This window comes from Corvus kubaryi, unplaced genomic scaffold (assembly GCF_017639235.1).
Source record: "Corvus kubaryi isolate FWS band 111438036 unplaced genomic scaffold, C.kubaryi_AGA036_p1.0 137, whole genome shotgun sequence".
In the NCBI taxonomy this organism is placed as follows: Eukaryota; Metazoa; Chordata; class Aves; order Passeriformes; family Corvidae; genus Corvus; species Corvus kubaryi.
Genome location: NW_024580671.1, coordinates 6,614,859 through 6,619,999, shown reverse-complemented (window position 1 = coordinate 6,619,999; position 5,141 = coordinate 6,614,859). Strand labels below are relative to the sequence as shown.

The window sequence follows — 5,141 nt, the reverse complement described above, 5'->3', positions numbered from 1 at the left end:
ACTGGAGCATCCTCTTCTGCTTCTGCAGGAGCATTTAATTCTGGATTTCAGGTTGACCCACAAGCAACGGAAGATGAAGGAAAGACACAAATATTGTTCCTGAAAGTTTCTTCAGAAAGAGATGAAAGGGATGTGAATCAGCTCCTACGCAGCTGCAGTTTACAGTAGAGCTTCAGAGCATGACCCCGGGTCAATGGCACTTCCCATAACACGCTGGACTGAGGGCTCTGGTGGTTTAGGAGCTGACTCATGAGCCTTCCCGTCACCCCTGCTTTGGGGACACGACTCCCTGAAGGAAAACAGGGCAAGCAGCTATGGAGATCAATCTTAACCTGCCACCATGGTGTGTCAACAACTCTGAATCATCCAGAAAGCTGCACTTACCCTCCCCAAACACTTCTGCACCAGCAGGTTGACTCTGCACTATTGCCAGGGACAGAGTACTCTGCACCCTTTAGGAATTACCCAACCACAGCGCAGGAGGCCTCTCCCAGGAGACCCATACCAAGCCTTGGTGTGCATTTCTGGTGAGAGGGCTGGAGGGGCCAGAATGGCACTGGCCTTGACAAGGAGGCTGAGTTTGGCCATTCTGCAGCCCTGGTGTAAAGCTGCCTGGACTCTGTCCTGAATTAGAGAAAATTCTCCAGGAGTTTATATAACTATGTTCACACTGCCCAGCATGTGCGTGATGGCATGCAGGATAAATACCCGTGTTCAAGACTTTACTCTTTATTAAACAGGCAGTGCTTGCCTGTCCTGGGTCACTGCTGCAGAGCCTACTCTTGCCAAATCTCTGGGCAGTGGTATGCCATGAGTAGAAAAGCACAGTCCAGCATTAAATTTTAAAAATACATCATGCTTAACCTCACCAGTTGCGAGCTGGAAGCCAAAAACTTTCTATGAATTGCCACAAAATTTCTATAAATTGCCATAAAGGCATCCCGGTGCCTGCAGTTCTCTTTTCTGTTCTCCATCCATTTTCTTGTTTGCTGCTGCAGTTACTTTTACTTGGGGGAGAGGGAAGTCTGAAAAGATCATCCTTAGCTCCCGAGTTCAGTCTGCCCTAGTCACTGTTCAAAAGGTCCACAATACGCGTATGGGTTCAAAAACACATGGCAGTGCATAAAATGAGCTCAAAGGCCCAAACACCAGATTTCCCAGAAAGAGCAGGCGTGAGTAACACTCCAGCTCCTGTGAGACCCATCCAACAGTCTCTCCCTGTACTGCCAGCTGAATAAGGAGCACTAACCAAAAACTATCCAGGAAACTAGTGCCTTTAAAGGCAGTCACTCGTTATCTGAGCTCTGCAGCACACCACTGCTCCAGCCAGTGGGATGAGTGCCCAGCTATTTGCCACTTCCCAGTCTCAGACCTCTTATGTGAAAACCTGTTTGCACCAAGCCAGTGATCCTAAGCCTGCCTCATACTGGGATGATGGAGCAGAAGGGAAAGGGAAGAAAGGTTAGCAGAGGTTTACTGAGTCATCCTAGTCCAGGTTGTGGAGAAAAGAATCTAAGAAGCTAAAAGAATCTAAATCTAAAAAGAATCTGCTGTGAATCTAGGAAGAGTCTAGGGTGAGAAAGGCAATTCTTATTTTAACCAACTTACACCTGGATCCTTACCTATCCTTTCTTCCTTTTTTTCTTTTTCTTTTTTTCCCCCATTTTTCTCTCCTTTTTTTCTTCTTTCTTTTTTCTTTATTTCTTTTCTCTTCTTTTTTTACATCTTTTTCTCTTTTTTTTTTCCCTTTCTTTAATGTCTCTAATCCACTAGAAATTTATATATGATTAGTACAGTCATTATTATTATTCAGAATAATATATTTTTCACAGAGTGCCAGCAGGATTTGGATAAAATCAGATCTCTTCCAATGTTTAAGACAGTGATTTGGGTGCAATTCTACGGAACAACCAAGGGTCATTTCTAACTCTCTTACTTCTCAGTTAGGACTGTATTATTCGGAACAATTACATGTATTAAGGCATGGAAGAAAGGGGTGCTGTACAGCTCCAGAATATCTTTACAGGACTTCCATGCATGGGGAGTTAATGTGTGCCATATCCAGCTCAACCCAGCACTTAGCGTGGGTCCAGTTACAGACCTTCTGCATTATCATCTTACAGTCGTAGCCTCTCGTGACATGAAATAATGAAGGAAAATCAGTCAAAAACTGAATAGTTACCATCCCCTTTGCATAAAACTGAGTGGGAAAATGTAAATCTATTCTCTCACATAGTATAACTTAGCTAAGATTACAAAGAAATGAAAAGCAATGTATCCAGTGTCCAGAGCAAGCCTTTTCAGGAGAACACCATTCATTAGTAATCCTTCCCCACATACAAACTGCTCTTCTCCCTTACATACTTTCTGTCTCCTGACACCTGTTAGTTTCACGGTTAGGATAATGGAGTGCACATCCCCAAGGAACCAACAAAATGAGTACGCAGTATTTTACTTTCCAGAAAGAATGAGCTCAGCTCAGACAGATTGTTTACACAGACAGACCTCCCAAAACACTCGTAGTCTGCCTTAGGTTTACTCGTAGTCTACAGGTTTATCTGATCATACTGGTGATTTCATCTTACTGCAATACAGCAGCTCAACAGGACACATCTTTTGCAGATCCATTCTGAGAGTGTGCATTGGTGCTCCACAAGTAACACTGGTAATGATGTGGGTAATGGTCAGCAAGGCAGGCATTTGAATTCTGCCCCAGTTTTAAGGAACAGAGGCCTATTTTCAAGATGAGTCCACTCATTTTATGCCAAGAACAGTTGGCAGCAGTGCTTACTAAACCATGTATGTTGCCACATTGTGTTCAGTCATTTTAGTTTTGCAATCATAGAGCCAAACAACAGGATGTGAGTTAATGCACCTTTGATTAAAGCTTAGGCTTGTTTTAGCTATTAATGATCATCAAAGCTTATTGGCTACCCAAGAATGCAGTGACCTTGGAAGAAAGTTAATATTATTTTAGCAAAAAAGATTCCAGCAACGTTCAGTCTATTAAATGTCTAGAGAATTCAATAGTGATGTTGTGGCTAAAGGCACCAGGGTGAAGTTATTAGCCTATTCCACTTCCCTGATACAACTTTCCACTTGCATTATAACTGAGCACAGATGAAGAATCTAAGCTAAGGGCAATAATAAAAAAGTATAGGTTTATTATGGCAGCATAAAACCATTAATAGGATCTGGCACTCTTCATCTCTGATGGTCTCTGTGTAGCTAGGACCCTGAACTGCCTCCTCACTGAAGCTGGTGCATTTGCTGGAATAAGCAGCAAGGGAGGGATCAGGAGCTAAATTATTTTCAAAATGAAGTTGCTAATAGAGAAAATGTGGCTGTTAAGAAATTGTGATCTAAATGGTTTGCAATGTCTTTTTCAGAGAACGAAAGGAAAAAGAAACAAGTGATATCACCGGGAAAAGATCATTTATCCAGTTGCTTAAGCTTCTTCCTAGACTTCTGGATGTGGACACTGCTGGAGGCAGAATTAAGGCTAGAGGGACCCTTGGTAAGTACCTGTTTCCCCTTCTCCCAGTGAGGCTGGCTCCACAGTGGTCTCCCTCATGTCCTCACTGATAAACCATAGTGCTGATCAGAATAGTGACAGTACTGACTGTGGAAATTGTTGCTCTGAATAGCAACAGGGCTTTTTTCTAGGAAAGCACAATACTATTGCACACATTGGCATAAACCTGTACTTTTCTATTCAGGAGGCTGGTCACTTTATAGTCTGCAAACCTGGCTGAAACCTTGCATAACAATCAGGATGGAACTGAGGCTGATAAGCTTCATCCGAAAAAAGCTTCACTTCTGTAAAGAAGCTGCAGAAAGTGTTTTACACAGTCTGTATTGCTTTCATTTAATGAGCTAAATAAAGGTTTCATAGATTTGACCTTGTCTTGCTTTTATGACTCTAGGAGAAGCAGTTTTGCTTCCTTATCTCAAAATGGCTTGAGTCATAGTCTTAGCCTTGCCTCGACAGCACTTGCACCTGCAAGCTTGCTTAAGGATAGGCAGAGCAGTACGAAGTTTCTGTGATTCAGCTTTGGTTATTTCCTGCTAGAAGTAGCAGGAAAGGAGAGAGCCTTCTAGCAGCTCTTTGGTTTTTGAGGGGCTTGGCTTTTTTGTTTTTCCTTTTTTTTTTGGTTGTGTTTTTATTTTTGTTCTGTTTATATTTCTTTCTCTTCCATTCTCCCTTGTACATTACTGCAGGGAAATGTGATAATGAGGCACCGTTTTGCCATTTATATAGCCAAAGAGGAATGGGAGAATTGTCTCTTGTACAGGTGCTCTTTACTCCAGGGGAATGCAAACACTGCCTCTGCAGCAGTCCAGGTTAATGCCAACCTGACAGCAATAGGTGAAATATAGAGGGCTCTCATCACCACACATCACGGTGGTGCAGGAATGCCATTAAGTGGCCTGTGTGAGTTATATTTCATCGATAATTAAATCAGCCTCCTACATTTCCTCTGAGAATGAAGTAGCAATAAGTAGAAGCAGTCCCTCTCCTGCTCCAAATTCACTGAAATTATGCAAAGAACTCATCACTTTGAAATATAAAAGAAACTTCATGTCCTTCTCAGCAGGGCAAACTCAATTAGACAGAAAAAATGGAACAGCTGCTTTTTCAAAGAGACAGATGACCTTATGGCATAATTTTCACACTCGGTCAATCTAAGCTTGTGGTGTGATTCATTGACCATGAGAATGAAGCTAGACAAGAGACACAGTTAAAAGGTCATTCTGTTCTATGGATACAAGAGGCTCAAGTAAAATATTAAAAGAGCACATGGCCCTCTTTCAAGAGATGTTGGCCACACCTCCACCTGCAGTCAAACAAAAGAAGAGAAGAAGCAAACACTGTGCAATGATGCCCAACAACCATGCAAAAACTTTCATGTTTTGTCCATGCCCCTATGGTCAGTGGTGCAGATTTCCTAACCCTGAGCTTTTCTAGGGAGATTGGATCTGGCCAATGAAGCCAATGAGAATTTGTGTGTTGATTACAATGGGCAGGCCTGTTGTGAAGGAAAATGGAAAACAGCTGAACAGAGATGACAGCTACAGCTTATGAAAGCAGGTGTTGGGATTTAGCTTCAACTGTTACCATTTGCCTCATTTAAAGCAAT

At 42.3% G+C, this 5,141-nt stretch overlaps 1 long non-coding RNA gene across 1 annotated transcript; it reads left to right on the top strand.

Moving 5' to 3' along the window:
* Positions 1-3,104: 3,104 nt before the first annotated feature.
* Positions 3,105-3,901, top strand: LOC121659440. Its single transcript, XR_006014328.1, has 2 exons — positions 3,105-3,517; positions 3,720-3,901. It is a non-coding gene; the product is annotated as an uncharacterized LOC121659440 (long non-coding RNA).
* Positions 3,902-5,141: the final 1,240 nt, after the last annotated feature.